This window comes from Loxodonta africana, chromosome 14, assembly GCF_030014295.1.
Source record: "Loxodonta africana isolate mLoxAfr1 chromosome 14, mLoxAfr1.hap2, whole genome shotgun sequence".
Classification (NCBI taxonomy): domain Eukaryota; kingdom Metazoa; phylum Chordata; class Mammalia; order Proboscidea; family Elephantidae; genus Loxodonta; species Loxodonta africana.
In genome coordinates this window covers 2,784,681-2,804,192 of record NC_087355.1, presented here as the reverse complement: position 1 = coordinate 2,804,192, position 19,512 = coordinate 2,784,681, and the positions used below count along the sequence as shown (strand labels likewise).

At 39.3% G+C, this 19,512-nt stretch overlaps 1 long non-coding RNA gene across 1 annotated transcript in view; it reads left to right on the top strand.

Annotated features, from left to right (window-relative positions):
- Positions 1 to 3,403, top strand: part of LOC135227604 (uncharacterized) — a 91,019-nt gene extending 87,616 nt beyond the window's left edge. Inside the window, exon 4 of the long non-coding RNA XR_010317756.1 lies at positions 2,524 to 3,403. This is a non-coding gene — a long non-coding RNA (uncharacterized LOC135227604). The remainder of the gene's footprint in view (positions 1 to 2,523) is intronic.
- Positions 3,404 to 19,512: the final 16,109 nt, after the last annotated feature.

The following is a 19,512-nucleotide window of genomic DNA, read 5'->3' as shown; positions in this document are numbered from 1 at the left end:
GAAATGCAAGACAGGAAAGTACATTGATATTTTCCAAAATGTTATCCCGTGACAGAAGGATTGGAACCAGAGCCACCATTGACCTTTCTGTGTTCTTTGGCCACCTTAGCCACCTTAGCTTTTCTGTGTTCTGGTTTCTTCTTCTGTGAAATGTAGGGACCATAGGAGGATCCACGACAGAGTAGATGATCTGGCTACCCGTGCTGGTACAGATGAGGCTCCATAACAAAGTTTAGCTGTGGACAGGCAGTGTGCCTGTGTCTGTGGAGGGGAAAGTGTTGGCAGAGAAGCTGATTGCAGCAATGGAAAGCCTTTCTAGCAAAGGTCAGTGGTATGTCATGACCAAGAGGTACTTGTAACACGTTTTCAGATTCCAGATGAAAAGATCCCAGACTGTTTTTCAGTCTCATTGAACAATTTGCTTTATCACAAGATATAGGATAGGATTTCAAGAGTATATGTAATGAGGCTTTACATTCTTTAAAATCCCATGTTATGCCATGGAAAGGAACCCAGGTGGCACAGTGATTAAGCCTTGGCTGCTACCCAGAAGGTCGCCAGTTTGCCAGCCGCTTCTCAGGACAAAGGTGTGGCAATCAGCTTCCATCAGTATTTACACCCTTGGAAACCCTATGGGACAGTTCTAATCTGTCCTTTAGGGTCACTGTGAGTTGGAATTGACTTGAGGGCCATTTTATTTAATGGGTTTAAGCCATGGGTAACAGTAGATGGAAGAGTAGAGTCTCCATAATTTGGTTCCCATTTTCCTGTGAGGACTCCAGTGTTGGGTGACCCAACTGACCCCAGTGCTGATGCCCATAGCCACGTGTCATCAGCAAGGGTACAGAGTGCAGCACTGGGTGTCCTAAAAGGAGACTGCATGGTCATTGCCAGAATCTGGACTGAGGTGTTAGACACTACCATCCTGCTCACACCAGCCCAGGTGAACAAGAGGTGAACTAGAGTGCCATTCCTCTCCCTGGGACTAACAAGATGAACTGGGGCAGAGGCCGGGGGTCTCTATTTTTTATCACTGTCATTTCCCTTCTTTGAAGAACTTAGAATGTTCAGGCTGCTTTGGTAGCCCCTCTCCACCCTACCTGTCCTTCACAGGAACACAGGCTGGAGAAAATAATATGGAGACTGAGCCTTGAAGAGCAGGAGTTTTGTGATCTGAAGAACCATACTAATTAGCTGTATTAGTAAATGTTGTGTCAGTATTAGTGTTCTGTACCCTCCTGGTGAACTATGGAGCTCACGTCCAAGAGGAAGGGTCCTAGGAGTCTCTCTCTGTTTATCCAAGGGGCTTTCTACTCCTTCTAGGAGACGAAAGAAAGAAAGTCTGTTTCCAGAGCAAACGTCCTGAAGGAGATTCTCACTCCTAGAGAATGGTTCCACTCATGAGACATATTTCTCATGGTGTCTTCACTTTTTTGTGAACCTTTGAGAAGGGAACTGCTGCACTTTGAAGGCACTGTGACTGTTCCTCATGAACTCTATTTCCTAAGATGATGCTTTTCATTTTGCCTCCCATGCAGGTGGCTGCAGGCCAGGCATCTTTAATCTCTTCCTCCTCAGTAAGGCTCCACATAGGGATGCACAACACTTGCCATCTGTGCAGCCTGCAGTAGTGGGTATCAAAATGAGGATTTGATAAGGGTGTGTTTTGGGCAGATGATTTGGGCTGTTTCAGTGGAAGAAGGGAATACAGCATTGGTGCAAGAAACCATGGTGGTCAGGTCTGGGGTTTTCAACACCTGCACCAAGGAGCACACAGGACTGTGGGAAAGCGTTTCTCTTTTGGTGGGTGTAAAGAGTGTGCTGGCTAACCCAAAATAGCCTCTCCGAGAAGTTGTAGGAATATTTCAGTGGTCAAGTTTGTGCTTGAGTGTGTTAAAGGTAGAATGAGGGGCTTTTCCCTTTGAGATGTTTGATGAATGTAGAGCAAGTATAAATTCCCATGGAAGTATTCCTTCAAAAGGGCAGAGAGGGCCAAGAAATCACTAATGTTCTCGAGGCAAAGATGGCACAGTTTACGGCGAGCAGGGCACATGGGCAAGTGCCCTTTGCCCAAGTTGGGCCCTCTATCCCACGCGCAGCCTCCCGGCACCCCATGCCAGCAGGGACTTGCGCTCAGGCCTCTCCAGGACCACTAGTTTGGAGCCGGCTGGATGGAGACCTGTCTTCATCAGTGACTTCATCAGTGACATTCAGTTGGCTCCCAATGATTTCAGTTTTTTTCTTTCCTTTTCTTTTAAGTACAAGGGGCTAAGGGAAAGACTGGCTGCTGTGCCTTGGGTTGCTTCTTCCTTGGGGAGCCATGTAACAGAGTTCGGAAGGGAAGGGGACAAAGCCCTGGTTGTCCCCAAGTGTCAGAGAAAAGTCCCTGCTGGCCTCTGGCCCTGCACTGCCAAGGGACTCTTAGAAACAGCTTTGTGAAGGCCGTGTTGAACATTCCAATTTTTCCCTTGACGTTGAAAAAGGATGGTAGAAATGTTACCTTCTCCTCCTCTCCCTGCATAGGCCCCCATCTGCCAAGGACAACAGCACTTGATGTTTTACCAGCAGTGATTCTCTGAAGAAAACATGGAGCAAAGATGATAAGTGAAGGCAGCACTCAAGTTCACACAGAAGCCACACAGAGAGCAGGTCGTGTGGGTGTCCTGACGCACTGCTTTGTTCTGAAAGCCTGCTTGTCCGGATGTTAAGTATTGGCAACATTGCAGCGTTCCCAGCCATGTGCATGCTGAGGAGCACCAGCCCTGTGTGCTTGACTAACACTGGAGTGGGTGCCCACATGGACAGGCTGGGTCTCCCCTGGTCCAGACACAGGACCTTGGCTCAGCAAGGGGAGGGAGGTCAGGTGACCCAGGGTGAGGGGCGACTCATCCCCAGGCTGCTCTGGGCCCATCTCCATCCAGTCCTTCACCCAGTGCATCCTTCTCTCTTCCTCTTCCTTACCAGTCATGGCACATTTGGAAAATTCACCTGGGGCTATGCAAGTTATATATATGCTTATATGTACAGTGAGTGCATGTATGTGTGTGTGTGTATGTTTCGCCTAGGCTCTGTTTTCGTAGGAGCAGGACTCTACAGTAGGCGCACTCTTTCCTTGAGGAGAGAGAAAAAGAAAGGTGAGTGATGGAACAGTAACTGCACATTCCCCCTTGTCTTAGTTCCCATTCCGCATTTACATCCTTCCCAGGGAGGAAAGATGCAGCTCTCCAGGCTCAGATTGTGTGGGAGCAACAGAGCAGAGTTTTGTAACTGTGCAAAATGGCATTGATGTCAGAGGAGCAGCAAGAGACAGCTATCCTCTAAACAGAATGGAGTCATGGAAAGGAGCAGAGCGGGCCCTTGAGGGGGAGATCTCTGTAACTGCCCTTGGCTGGGGACAGACAGAGCGCTGCATTCCAGGCAGAGTGCCGGCTTCCCCTTCCTTTTTGTTCCACAGGCCAATGCCAAGCTCCCAGTCATGACCAAACATACCCTTTCCACCTGGGTGGATCAGGTTAGACAGGTGACTGTTATTTTCTGTTCCTGCTCTTACAGGTGTCTGCATTCCTGAACACTGTGTCACTGTCTCATCACAGGGGCAGACGGCGCCTTGGCCTGTGCTGGGGGATGTGGTTTCCTAAAGAGGAGTCAGCTTTTGCTCGCCTCCTGCAAATTGTCTTCCAGGGTCTGAATTAGAGCTTGGAGTAACCCTGCTGCTCTCGCCCTGAGGGCAGGGCTGTCCCTGAGAGGGCTGGTTCAATCTGCTGGGTGTTTACGGAGGGGGTAGATTTAGAATTTCAAAAGACAGAGATTTTGAAAAGGACCGAGTTTCTTCTTGTATTGGGACAACAATTGTGTGTGTGTGTGTTTTCAAATGATATTAAAATAAAAGAAGTTACCTTTAATGGAAATATTTTAAGGTTTAACTGTGTGCTTGTCTTGTTATCACACATGCTTGTCTCCTAAGTAAGAGGTCACCAAAGGGCCCTTGTGTTGCCCCGGGCCTTTTATGTGGCTAGTGCAGAGGCCTTCAAAGAGGCCAGTGGCTTAGTGCAGTAATCCTTGTAACATTCTCTTGTGGTATGTGAGTGGTAAGTGTGCTAATACTACGTTTTTCTATTTATATTACACTTATCCTTGATGTGCACATTCTTAGAGGCTACATTTTCTGCTGAAACTTACATAATAATTCAATTGCACAGTTAATTTGACTTCTAGTTTCAGCTCTGCTTGTAATTAGATCTGTGTCCTTGGGCGAGCTGCTCATTGTTTCTTTTTTTTTTTTGAATCTGGGGTCGGGGATATTTTCTTCATTTTTCGAATGAATCACTTGGTCCAGAAATGCTCTTCACGCTGCTTACATTTGGGGTTCCACATTCACATTTACTGATGCCAGGCACAATATCCATTACTTGAAAAACTTCATCCCACTTCTTCTCGCTTGGAACACTTCTAACTATAAGATTCGTCCACGTCACTTGATTGTGACAAAGTAACTTTATTATAGTGTCCAAGATAGTTTTAAAAGTCCCACCTCCTCCTTAACACTTCTTGGGTTTTTTTAAAGACTTTATTTTGTTAGAGCAGTACTTTAAGAAAAAGTCCACAGAAAATGCAGAGTTCTCATATACCTCCCTCTCCCCACTCATGGTTTTCCCTGTTATTAACATCTTGCATGATTGTGATACGTTTGCTACAATTGATGAACCAATGTTGACACATTATTATTGACTGAAGTTCTTAGTTTACATTAGGGTTTATTTTTTCTTGTTGTACAGCCCTATGAGTTTTGACAGATGCAAAATACCAGGTGTCCACCATTACCAAAGCATACAGAATAGTTTCATCACTCTAAAAAGGCCTCGTGCTCCACCTATTCCATCCTTTCTCAGCTGCGCCTAAACCCTTGAAAATCACTGATCTTTTTACAGTCTTTATAGTTTTGCCTTTCTCAGAACGTCATGTAGTTGGAATCATATAATATGCAGCCTTTTCACTTATTTTACTTAGCAATATGCATTTACAGTTTCTCCTTGTCTTTTCTTGGCTTAATAATTCATGCCTGTTGCAGAATAACATTTCACTGTGTGGATGTACTGCAGATTTTTTACTTTTTTTAATCCCTTTATCAGGGGATATCTTGATGGCTTCCAGGTTTTGGCAATTATGAATAAAGCTGCTGTGAATATTTGTTTGCTTTTGTGAATTCAAGTCTTTAACTCATTTGGGTAAATATCTAGGAGGGTAATTGCAGGACTGTATGGTCAGCCTATGTTTGGCTTTGTAAGAAACTGCCAAACTGTCTTCCAAAGTGGCTGTACCATCTTGCACTGCCATCAACGGTGAGTGAGAGTTCCTGTTGCTCCGCGTCCTTGCCAGCATTTGGTGTTGTCAGTGTTTGGGATTGTAGCCACTCTAATGGGTGTCTAGTGGTATCTTGTTGTTGTTTTAATTTGAAATTCCATGATGACATATGATATTCGGCATCTTTTCATGTGCTTATTTGCCATCTGTATATCTTCTTTAGTGAGGTGTCTGTTCACATCTGTGGCCCATTTATTAATTGGATTGTTTGTTTTCTTATTGTTGAGTTTTAACAGTTTTTTGTATATTTTGAGTATAAGTCCTTTATGAGATATGTGTTTTGCAAAGATATTCTCCAAGTCTACGTCTTTTCATTCTCTTAACAGTCTTTCACAGGACAGAATTTTTAAAGTTTTTATGAAGTCCAACTTTTTAACTTTGTCTTTCATGTGTTTTGTTTTTGATGGTGTATCTAAAAAGTCATCACCAAACCCAAGATCGACCAGATTTTCTCTTATAGTTATCTTCTGGAAGGTTTATAATTTTGCATCTAACATTTAGGTATATAATCCATTTTGGGTTAGCTTCTATGAAATATGTAAGATATGTATCTAGAGTCATCTTTTTTTGAATATAGAAATTAATTTCTTTCAGCACTATTTGTTAAAATGACTATCCTTTCTCTACTGAATTTTCTTTACTCCATTTAAAAAAAAAAATCAGTTGATTATATTTGTGTGGGTCTATTTCTAGAATTTCTATCCTGTTCCAGTCATCTATTTGTTTTTTCACCAGTACCATACTGTTTTGATTATTGTAGCTCTATAGTAACTCTGGAAGTCAGGTAAGTCAGGTAGTGTCAGTCCTTCAACTTTGTTCCTCTTCTTAACTGGGTTGGCTATCCTGGGTCTTAAAAACTTTAACTTTCTATGACCCAGTATAAACTTTATAAACCTTGAAGTCATATAAAATTTGTCTTTATCCACAAAATAACTTGCAGCAATTTTGAGTGGGATTGTGTTGAATCTGTAAACTAAATTTTATGGAATTGGCATATTAACAATATTGAATTTTCCAATCCGTTATGGATTGAATCGTGTCTCCCAAAAATGTGTGTCAACTTGGCTATGCCATGATTCCCAGTATTGTGTGAATGGCCTCCCTTTTGTCATCTGATATGATTTTTTCTGTGTTGTAAATCCTACTCAGATGTTAATGAGGCAGGATTAGAGGCAGACACAACTGATGTTAATGAGGCAGAACTCAATCTACAAGATTAGGTTGTATCTTGAGTCAATCTCTTTAGAGATATAAAAGACAGAAGTGAGCAGAGAGACAGGGGGACATTCTACCAGTAAGATTCCAGAGCCAGAAGCAGAGGTTATCCTTTGGACCTGGGGTCACTGTTCTGAGAATCTCCTAAACCAGGAGAAGATTGATGACAAGGACCTTCCCCACAGCCAGTTGAGAGAGAAAACCTTCCCTGGGAGCTGGTGCCCTGAATTCAGACTTCTAGCATCCTAAACTGTGAGAGAATAAAATTCTGTTTGTTAAAGCCATCCACTTGTATTTCTGTTATAGTAGCACTAGATAACTAAGACATTATCCATGAACATGGATTATATTTCCATTTCTTTAGATCTTTTTTGATTTCTTTCATTTGAGTTTTATAGTTTTCTCATGTAGATCTTGTATATATTTCGTTGTATTTATACCTATGTATTTCATTTTTGGAAACCTGGTTGCATAGTGGTTTAGTGCTATGGCTGCTAGGCAAAAGGTCAGCAGTTTGAATCCACCAGGTGCTGCTTGGAAACTCTATGGGGCAGTTCTACTCTGTCCTATAGGGTCCCTATGAATCGGAATCGACTTGATGGCAACAGGCTTGTTTTTTTGGTTTTGGTATTTGATTTGGGGGGATGTTAACATAAATAGTATTGTTTTTAATTTCAAATTCTAATTGGTCATTGCTGATATACAGGAAAAGAATTAACTTTAATATATTGATCTCGTATCCTGCAACCTTGCTATAAATACTTCTTAGTTCCAATAAGTTTTTGTTGTTGATTCCTTAGGCAATCATGTTATCTGCAAATAATTTTTTTTTCTTCCTTCCCAATCTGTAGAGCTTTTATATCCTTTTCTTGTGTTATTCCCTTAGCTAGGACTTTCAATACAATGTTGAATGGGAGTGTACAGCCTTGCTTTCTTCTCAATCTTAATTTCTCACCATTAAGTAAAATGTCAGCTGGAATTTTTTTTGTGGATGTTCTTTATGAAGTTGAGGAATTTCCCCTGCATTCCTAGTTTTCTGAGCGTTTTCATTATGAATGTGATATGTAGTCAGACAACACCCATTTCATGGTGAAAACCCATTCATGATGAAGTGGTACCTCATTGTGGTTTTGAGATTTTATATATATATATATACATATAAAACCCATTGCTGTCGAGTTGATTCCAACTCATAACAACCCTATAGGACAGAATAGAACTGCCCATAGGGTTTCCAGGGACAGGCTGGTGGATTCGAACTGCTGAACTTTTGGTTAGCAGGTGAGCTCTTAACCACTGTGCCACCAGGGTTCATATATATATATATATATATATATACACACACACACATAACATATATATATATACACACATAACATATATATATACACATAACATATATATATACATAACATATATATATAGGCTTCTCAACATTTGCCTACTCTTATTATTTTATATAAGTGAGATGGTACATACAATATTTGTCCTTTTGCAATTGACTTATTTCACTCAGTATAATTTTTTCATTGTTCATCCATGTTCTGGCATGTAGCAGGCTTCCTTTCTCTTTATTGCTGAGAAGTATTCCACTGTTCGTTGTTGTTGTTGTTAGGTGCCGTTGAGTTGGTTCTGACTCATAGCGACCCTATGCACAACAGAATGAAACACTGCCCAGTCCTGAGCCATCCTTACAATCGTTGTTATGCTTGAGCTCATTGTTGCAGCCACTGTGTCAATTTACCTCGTTGAGGGTCTTCCTCTTTTCCGCTGACCTTGTACTCTGCCAAGCGTGATGTCTTTCTCCAGGGACTGATCCCTCCTGACAACATGTCCAAAGTATGTAAGACGCAGTCTCGCCATCCTTGTCTCTAAGGAGCATTCTGGCTGTACTTCTTCTAAGACAGATTTGTGCGTTCTTTTGGCAGCCCATGGTATATTCAATATTCTTTGCCAACACTACAATTCAAAGGCGTCAATTCTTCTTTGGTCTTCCTTATTCTTTGTTCACCTTTCACATGCGTATGATGCAATTGGAAATACCATGGCTTTGATCAGGTGCACCTTAGTCTTCAAGGAGATGTCTTTGCTCTTCAACACTTTAAAGAGGTCCTTTACAGCAGATTTACCCAATGCAATGCGTCTTTTGATTTCTTGACTGCTGCTTCCGTGGCTGTTGATTGTGGGTCCAAGTAAAATGAAATCCTTGACAACTTCAATCTTTTCTCCATTTATCATGATGTTGCTCATTGGTCTAGTTGTGAGGATTTTTGTTTTCTTTATGTTGAGGTGCAATCCATACTGAAGGTTGTGGTCTTTGATCTTCATTAGTAAGTGCTTCAAGTCTTCTTCACTTTCAGCAAGCAAGGTTGTGTCATCTGCATAACTCAGGTTGGTAATGAGTCTTCCTTCAATCCTGATGCCCCATTTTTCTTCATATAGTCCAGCTTCTGGAATTATTTGCTCAGCATACAGATGGAATAGGTACGTTGAAAGAATAAAACCCTGACGCACAACTTTCCTGACTTAAAACCATTCAGTACCCCCTTGTTCTGTCTGAACAACTGCCTCTTGATCTATGTAAATGTTTCTCATGAGCACAATTAAGGGTTCTGGAATTCCCATTCTTTGCAACGTTATCCATAATTTGTTCTGATCCGCACAGTCGAATGCCTTTGCACAGTCAATAAAACACAGGTAAACATCCTTCTGGTGTTCTCTGCTTTCAGCCAGGATCCATCTGACATCAGCGATGATATCCCTGGTTCCACGTCCTCTGCTGAAACCAGCCTGAATTTCTGGCAGTTCCCTGTTGATATACTGCTGCAGCCCTTTTTGAGTGATCTTCAGCAAAATTTTGCTTGTGAGTGATATTAATGACATTGTTCTATAATTTCCACATTTGGTTGGATCAGCTTTCTTGGGAATAAGCATAAATATGGATCTTTTCTAGTCAGTTGGGCAGGAAGCTCTCTTCCATATTTCTTGGCATAGACAAGAGAGCACCTCCAGCGATGCATCTGTTTGTTGAAACATCTCATTGATATTCCATCAATTCCTGGAGCCTTGTTTTTCGCTAATGCCTTCAGAACAGCTTGGACTTCTTTAGTAACATCGGTTCCTGATCATATGCCACCTCTTGAAATGGTTGAACATCGACTAATTCTTTTTGATATAATGACTCTGTGTATTCCTTCCATCTTATTTTGATGTTTTCTGCATCGTTTAATATTTTCCCCATGGAATCCTTCACTATTGCAACCCGAGGCTTGAATTTTTTCTTCAGTTCTTTCAGCTTGAGAAATGCAGAGTACATTCTTCCCTTTTGGTTTTCCATCTCCAGCTCTTTGCACATGTTTATTGTAATACTTTACTTTGTCTTCGTGAGATGCCCTTTGAAATATTCTGTTCAGTTCTTTTACTTCTTCAATTCTTCCTTTTGCTTTAGCTGCTTGACATTCGAGAGCAAGTTTCAGAGTCTCCTCTGACATCCACCTTGTTCTTTTCTTTCTTTCCTGTCTTTTCAATGACCTCTTGCTTCCTTCATATGTGATGTCCTTGATGTCATTCCACAACTCGTCTGGTCTTCAGTCACTAGTGTTCAATGTGTCAAATCTATTCTTGATATAGTCTCTAAATTCAGGCGGGATATACTCAAGGTCATATTTTGGTTCTCATGGACTTGCTCTGATTTTCTTCAGTTTCAGCTTGAAATTGCATATGAGCAGTTGATGGTCTGTTCCACAGTCGGCCCCTGGCCTTGTTCTGACTGAAGATATTGAGCTTTTCCATCGTCTTTTTCCACAGATGTAGTCAATTTGATTTCTGTGTGCTTCATCTGGCGAGATCCATGTGTATAAAAAAAAAAAGTCACCACTTATGTTGGTGAAAGAAGGTATTTGCAAGGAAAAAGTCGTTAGTCTTGCAAAATTCTATCATACGATCTCCAGCATGGTTTCTACCACCAAGGCCATATTTTCCAACTAACGATCCTTCTTCTTTGTGTCCAACTTTTGCATTCCAATCACCAACAATTTCAATGCATCTTGATTGCATGTTCGATCAATTTCAGACTGTCAGTTTGTCGTACTGTGGGGGCTTGGGTGTTGCTGTGATGCTGGAAGCTATGCCACCAGTATTCAGATACCACCAGGGTCATCCATGGAGGACAGGTTTCAGCTGAGCTTCCAGACTAAGACAGACTAGGAAGAAGGACCCAGCAGGCTACTTCTGACAAACATTAGCCAGTGAAAACCTTATGAATAGCAGCGGAACATCCATCGTATGTACGTACCATATTTTGTTTATCCATTCATCTGTTCATGGACATTTGGATTGTTTCCACCTTTTGGCTGTTGTAAACACTGCTATAATGAGCATGGGTATACATGTCTGTTCTTGTTGCTGCTTTTAGGTCTCTAGGGTATATATCTAGGAGTGGCAATTGCTGGGTCATATGATAGTTCTATGCTTGACTTTCTCAAGAAACACCAAACTGTTTTGCACAGTGGTTGTGCCATTTTGCATTTCCAACAGCAATGGATAAGCATTCCAATTTCTCCACATCCTCCCCAACATTTGTTATTTTCTGTTTTTTTTCTCTCACTCTTTTTTTAAATCTTAGCCATCCTCATGAGAGTGAAATAGTTCCTCATTCCTCATGGCTAATGGAGCTCTAGAGGTGCACTGGTTAAGCATTTGGCTGCTAACCAAAGGTCGGCAGTTTCAATCCACCAGCTGCTCCTTGGAAACCCTATGGGACAGTTCTACTCTGTCCTACAGGATTGCTATGAGTTGGAATTGATTCGACGGCAGTGGATTTTTTTTTTTTTTTTACTCCGGTGACATAATGGTTAAGAGCTACAGCTGCTAAACAAAAGGCTGGCAGTTCAAATCCACCAGGCACCCCTTGGAAACTCTATGGGCAGTTCTACTCTGTCCTGTTTGGTTGCTATGAGTCGGAATTGACTTGATGACAACAGATTTGGTTTTGGTATAATAATCTTTCAGCAGTGTTTTACAGTTTTCATTTTGTAAGTCTTTAACATCGTTACTTAAATTTATTCCTAACTATTTCATTTGGAGGGCACACTATTATAAATTTGATTATTTTCTTAATTTTCTCTTCAGATCTCTTACTACTGGTGTATAGAACCCCAACTGATTTTTGTGTGTTGACCTTGTATCCTGCAACTTTTCTAAATTTCTCTTTTTGGTCTAGAAGCTTTCTTGTGGATTATTTTGGATTTTCTGTGAATAGAGATAATTTTACTTCTTTCTTTCTGATTTTAACAGCTTTTATTTATGTTTCTTGACTTATTGCACAGGCTTGGACTTCAAATACAATATTGAAGAGGAGTGGTGAGAGTGGGTGTTCTTGTCTTGTTCCCAGTCTTAAAGGGAAAGCTTTCAATCTTTTTCCTTTGAATATAATGCTGGTGGTTGGTTTTCCATAAATGTCCGTAATAATATTGAGGAACTTCCCTTCTATTCCTATCTTGTTGAGTGTTTTTGTCAAGAAAAGGTGTTGGATTTTATCAAAACCTTTTTCTGCATCAATTGAGATGACATGAGGTTCTTTTCCTTTCTTCTATTTAATGCATTTTTTTTTTTTTATTACACTTGGTCATGGTGTATGACTTTTTAAATATGCTGTTAGATTCTGCTCAGTATAATTTTACTGAGGATTTTTGCATCTATATACATAAGGGATATTGCCTTCTGGTTTTTCTTTCTTGTGGTGTTTTTGTCAGGCTTTGGTACTAAGATAATGCTGGCTTCTAAAATGAGTTAGGCAGTATTCCTTTCTCCTCTATATTTTGGAAGAGTTTGAACAAGATGTGTGTAAATTCTTTAAATGTTTGGTAAAATTTCCCAGTGAAGCTATCTGGTCCAGGACTTCTTTTTGAGGGGCAGGTGGCAGGGGGGATTTTTTTTATTACTGATCAACCTCTTCACTTGTTATAGGTATGCTGAGGTTGGAAGTTTTCTACTTCCTCTTGAGTCAGTTTAGGTAGTTTGTGTGATTCTAAGGATTTGTCCATTTCATCTAAATTATCAAGTTTGTTGGAGTACAGTTGTACACAGTATTGTGTTATAAGTTTTTATTCTTCTACTGGGTCAGTTGTAATACCTCCACTTTCATTTACTATTTTGCTGATTTGAATCTTTTCTCTCTCTCTCTCTTTTTTTTTGTTGTATTTGTCAGCCTAGCTAAAGGTTTATAAATTTTATTGAACTTAAAAAAAAACAAACAAACAGCTTTTGGATTTGTTGATTCTGTCTATTGTTTGCTATTCTCTATTTCATTTATATCTGTTCTGATCTTTGTTATTTTCCATCTTCTGGTAGTTTTAGGTTTAGTGTGCTTTTTTTTCTAAATTGTGTTTTAAGTGAAAGTTTACAGTGTGAATTAGTTTCTCATTCAAAAATTTATACACAAATTGTTCTGTGACATTGGTTGTAATCCCTGCATTGTGTCAGCACCCCCCCTTTCCATTTGTACCCTGGGTTTCCTATGTCCATTCATCCAGTTTTCCTGTCTTCTCATCTTTGCTTTTGGGCAGGTGGTTTCCCATTTGGTCTCATATGCATGACTGAACTAAGGAGTATGTTCTTCACGTGTGTTATTGTTTGTTTCATAGGCTTATCTAATCTTTGGCTGAAAGGTGGACCTCAGGAGTGGCTTCAGTTCTGAGTTAGCAAAATGTCCAGGGGTCACAGTCTTGGGAGCTCCTCCAGTCTTCATCAAACCAGTAAGTCTGGTTGTCTTTTGTGAATTTGAATTTTGTTCTACAATTTTCTCCCAGTCTGTATGGAACCCTCTATTGTGATCTCTGTCAGAGTGGTCAGTGATGGTAGCCAGACACCATCTAGTTCTCCTGGGCTCAGGCTGGTGGAGGCTGTGGTTCATGTGGTCTATTAGTCCTTTGGACTGATATTTTCCTTGTGCCTTTGGTGTTCTTCATTCTCCTTTGCTATGGACATAATGGGATCAATAGATATATTTTAGATGGCTGCTTGCAATCTTTTAATACCCCAGATGCTGCTCACCAAAGTAGGGTATAGAGCATTTCCTTTATGAACTATATTATGCCAATTGACCTAGATGTCCCTAGTGACCATAGTCCCCATCACTCAATCCCAGTAACTCAGTCCCTCAAGGTGTTTATATGTGTCTAGGAGGCTTCTATAGCTTTGCCTTGGTCAAGTTGTGCTGACTTACCCTATATTGTGTGTTGCCTTTCACCAGAGTTAACCCTTGTCTATCTTTTTCTAGTTCCTAAAATTTTAAAGTTATTGATTTGACATCTTTTTTTTTTTTTTAATGTAAGGATTTTTAAAAGCCAAACCCATTGCCATAGGGTTGATTCCTACTCTTAGTTATCTTATAGGACAGGGTAGAATGGCCCCATATGGTTTCCAAGGAGCGCTGCATTTATTACTACAAATTTCCCTCTGAGCACTGCCTTCGCTGCGTTCCATATGTTTTGATTTGTTGTGCTTTCATTTTTATTCAACTCCAAGTATGTTTTGTATTTTTCTCTTGATTTCTTCCTTGATCCATTGGTTGTTTAATAGTGCTTTTCTCTATTGATTTCCTCTTTTCAATTTCACTATTTCTACTCTAATTTCTTTTCTTCTGCTTACTTTGGATATAATTTTCTCTTCTTTCTTGAGTTTTTAAGGTGGGAAGTTCATGGTGACCCCATGTGTGCAGAGTAGAACTGCACTACATAGAATTTTCAAGGCTGTGGCTGTTGGTTAAGGTTGCGTGTCAACTTAGCTGGGCCATGATTCTCAGTGGTGGTAATGACGTAGTTTGGCTGTTATGTAATGATATAATAATCATCCTCCATGATGTGATCTGATGTGATCAATCAATCAGTTGTGAGGGGTGTTTCCTCAGAGGTGTGGCCCGCACCAAATATATATATGGATGTTCTGGCAAAGCTTGCTCACTTACTCTGGATTCTGCATCTGGCTTATCATCATCTGACCCCGAGTTCTTGGGACTTGAGCCAGCAGCTTGCTGTATTGCCTGCTGATCTTGGAATTTGTTGGCCTCCACAGCCTGTGAGTCAGCAGCCTGCCATCTTACCTGTCAATCTTGAGTTTGTTAGCCTCTGCAGCTATGTGAGTCAGGAGAAGCCTCCAGCCTAATGCTTGATCCATGAACTTGGAACTTACCAGCCTCTACAACCACATGAGCCATTTCCTTGAGATACATGAGTCATTTCCTTGAGATAAAACTCTCTCTGTGTGCGTGCGAGCGTATGTACATATATATATATATATATATTCTAAACCCTGGTGGCGTAGTGGTTTAGTGCTATGGCTGCTAAACAAAGGGTCGGCAGTTCAAATCCACCAGGTGCTCCTTGGAAACTCTATGGGGCAGTTCTACCCTGTCCCTTAGGGTTGCTATGAGTGGGAATCGACTTGACGGCACTGGGTTTGTTTTTTTTGGTTTACACAGTTTCTCTTCTCTAGAGAACGCAGCCTAAGACAGTGACCTTTCAGAAGCAGATAGCCAGTCCTTTCTTCTAAGGTGCTTTTCCTTGAGTTTGAACCACCAAAAGCAGAGCTGACTCAACTGCAACTATCAGCAATAACAAAGGCAAAATCTTAGATTACTGAATTTAGATTTGCTTCTTTCCTGGTATATACATTCAATGCTACAAATTTCCCTCTAAGCACTGCTTTTACTGCATCTCAGAATTTTTGATAAGCTGTATTTTAGTTTTCATTTAGATGAAAATATTATTTTAATTTATCTTGACCCATGTGTTACTTAGTTGTGTGTTGTTCAATCTCCAAATATTCTGGAATTTTCCAGCTATTTTTCCGTTATTTATTTTTAGTTTAATTCCATTGTGTTCTGAGAGCACACTTCGTGTTATTTCTATTTTTTCACATTTGTTAAAGTCTGTTTTATGACTCAGGATTTGGTCTGTTTGGTGAAATGTTCCATGCAAACTTGAGAAAAATGTGTATTCTGCTGTTATTAGATTAAGTGTACTATTAATGACTGTTATATTAAAAACTTGATGCTGTTCAGTTTAACTATATTCTTACTGAACTTTTTGTTGTTGTTGTTTTGCCTGCTGGATCTGTTGATTACTTATAGAGTGGTATTGAAGTCTCAAACTCTATTAATGGCTTTTTCTATTTCTCCATACAGTTCTAACAGTGTTTGTCTCAGATATTTGATGCTGTGTTACAAGAATTGCTATGTCTTCTTAGAGAATTGGCATCTTTATCATTATATAGTACTCCTCTTTATCCCTGATAATTTTCCTTGCTTTGGAATCTACTTTGGCTGAAATTAATATAACTATCTTTCTTTTGTTTAGTGTTAGCATGGTATTTTTTCCCATCTTTTTACTTTTAGTCTATTTTGTGTCTTTATATTTAAAGTGGGTTTCTTGTCAACAACATATAGTTGGTTCTCGTCTTTTTTTTCACTCTGAGGGTCTCTGTCTTTTAATTGGCTTATTTAGATCATTCACATTTAAAATGATTGGTTGAATTAATGCAGCCCTATTTGTGTTTTCTGTGTTTGCCCGTGTTCTTTTTGTTTTGTTTCGTTTCCCACTTTTTTTTTTTTTTTAACCTTCTCTGGTTTTAATGGAACATTTAATTTCTTCTTTTCACTTAGCATATCAGTTACATTTCCTTTTATAAATTTTTAGTGGTTGTCCTAGAGTATGCAGTATACATTTACAACTAATATAAGACCACTTTCAAATAACACTATACAACATCTCACGTAGTGTACATAACTTAGAATATTCTTAATTCATCCCTGCTGTTTCTTATAATATTGCTGTCATCCATTTTACTTATCCATGTCCTATAACCCCCCAATGCATTGTTGCAATTATTGTTCTGAACCGTTATCTGTTAAATTAAGAAGAAAAATAAAATATTTTATTTTACTTTCATTGATTTCTTCTCTAAATCTCTTCCTTCCTTTATGTATATCTGAGTTTCTGAACTATATAATTTTCCTTCTTCCTGAAGAACTTTTTCACTTCTTACAAGGCAGGTCTATTCGCAACACATTATCTTAATTTTTGTGTGTTTGAGAAAGTGTTTTGTATCTCTTTGACTTTTAAAGGGTAATTTCACTAGATACAGAATTTTAGGTTGGTGTTTTTGGTTTGTTTATTTGCTTTTTACTTTCATCACTAAATATTTCATCCCACTCTCTTCTTGCTTATATAGTTTCTGACGAGAAGTCTAATGTACTTATCTTTGTTCTTCTGTAGGTAAGTTTTTTTTTTCTCCCTCCAGCTTCTTTATGTTTTTAAATCCAACTTTGTGTTTTCTGAGCTTCCTCAATCTGTGGTTTGGTGTCTGTCATTAATTTTGGAAATTGTCAGCCATTTTTAGTTCAAATATTTCTTGTTTATTTTTTAAATTTTTCTTTTCCTTCTGGTATTCACATTAAACTTGTGTCACACCTTTTGTGATTGTCCCACAGTTCTTGGATATCTTGTTTTTCTTTGCTTTTTCAGTTTGGGAAGTTTCTAGTGACATATCTTCAAGCTCACTTATTCTTTCTTCGGCCATGTCCAGTGGTCTAATGTCTACTGACGAGCCAGCCCATCAAAAACATTCTTCATTCCTGTTTCAGTGTTTTTGGTTTGTAGCATTTCCTTTTGATTATTTTCTTAAAATTTTCATATCTTTGCTTACATTGCCCATCTATTCTTGGATGATGTTCATTTTTTCCTTTAGATAGCTTAGCATATTAATCACAGATATTTTTAATTCCCAGTCTTATAATTCCAAAATCTCTGCCATACCTGCCTCTGGCTCTGATGCTTGCTCTATCTTTTCAGTCTGTGTTTTATGCCTTTTAGCATGCTTTGTGATTTTTCATTTAAACCTGGACATGATGTATTGGGTTAAAGGAACTGAAAAAAACTAGGGCTTAGTGTGAGGTTTTATGATCATCTGGCTGTAAATTAGGCTGTGTCAACCATTTCCTGTAGCTGTAAATGTCAAAGGCTAAAGTTCCCTCTAATGTCCTTTTTTGTCTCCCGTGTTGTCTTTGCATTTCTCTACAGTCTTAAATAGGGTGTGAACCACACTTTTTTTTTTCACCTGTAGTCCAGTCTTATTATACAGGAGCCCTGTTGATGTGGGGGTAAGATGTAGGGGAGGGGAAGTGTTTTATGATCCTATTATTAGGTCTCAGTCCTTTAGTGAACCTGTGCCCTTGGTCTGTGCCCTTCACAAGCGCTTCTCAGCACCCCACCCCCACAAACACACTTCCTTAGGTGAGACGTGAAGGCTAGAGGGGTCTGTGGTTGAGTATTTCCCTTCTCCACATAGAAGGCTTAAGGGGACTGAGACTGGGTGTTTTTCTTTTCCTTTCTCCAGTTTGGTTAGGTACCAGTAAAACCTAAGTCATTTAGGCTCTGGTAAAATAGTTTCCCTTGATGGTAGGCCTTTGTTAACAAGAAGAGAACGCTCTGTTAAGGTGAAACAGGAGGGATTATTGTAAAATGGTTGCATTTTCCCTCCACCTGCCAGAAGCAGGAAGGAATTTTTTTCTGAGAACTTGGTGTGGCTCCTGGAGGTAAAACTCACAAAAGTGTGGGGATCCCTAAGGCTGTTCCCACCCAAAGTTTATTTTAACTCTTAAGCTAGTCCCTACTCAGCCTCTAGAAAGTTTGCAATTACTGTTTCATTGTTCCTACTAGCACTGGTTTCAGCTGGGGTCTCCTCCTGGGCTTTTGGTACCAGGAAGCTGTGATTCACTGTATCTGCCTGTCTCTCCAGTTTTTAGGGCAGTGGTTTGGCCTATGACCTCAATTATCTAATGGATCTAAGAAGAGTTGTTGGTTTTTAGTTTGTTCAGCTTTTAAATTGTTATGATGAGGTAAGTGACAACTTCCAAGCTCTTTGTGTGTTGGACCAGACACCAGAAGTCATCTTCTGGGATTTTCTAACCAGAAGTGGTCCTTACATCCTACTTATTTTGTTTGGCAAATTATAAGACATTATGTTGTGACATCCTTCCCATTTCATTTGATTTATTAATTAAGCCATGCATTATTAAAATGTCATATCTTATGTCATGTTTCAGAACAGAATTTGTCCATGTCAAGGGTACCTTCAATTCTCAAATGTGTTCAAGAAGTGTTTTTTAATTTTATTTTATGCTGTTCACACATCTCCTGGGTTTTGTTTCTTCAGTCCAAGATTTGGTTACATTTGAGTCATTGAAATTTTCGTTTCTTTTTTTGTCCCATTATACCACATATCTATATTGTTCAGTATGTTAGTTACTAACTACATGTGGCTATTTCATTTTAAATTAATATCAGTTAAGTCAAACATTTAGTTCCTTAGTGTACTAGCCGTATTTTAAGTGCTCAATAGCCACATGTTACTAATGGCTACTATATTGGATGACACAGATTCAAAAACTTTTCCATCATTTCCACCATCAGTGTTACCATAGATTTAAAAGCCAAGATATGTTGTAATCTTTAAAAAATAGAGAACAAATCAAAGTTTCCACATTCATTGCCTTAGACCACGCATTTTTATATATTTACTTTCGTTTTTAACGTTAACTAGTCAATATATAGCCTTGTAGCAAATTTTTCTAGTCATAGAGACAGCTATTGAATTTTTTGACTACCTCCCCCCACTTTTCTTGTTTTCAAGCCAAAGGAAGAGTGTTAAAACCTAAAATGTATTTATGCATTAAGTTCATACTTCAGAACAGATGAATGTTCTCTCCCCAAAAATGGAAGACCAAATAAAAGCAGAGGTCATGGACAGTATATCTTGGTTTTTAAGTTGGATAGAAAGTTTTGGACATGTTTATTATCAATTTGTAATTATTTGACTTTTGCCTTAAGAGAGGAGTAGAAAGTTGCCCCCTTTTAAAGCAATATGTAATTCACTTCA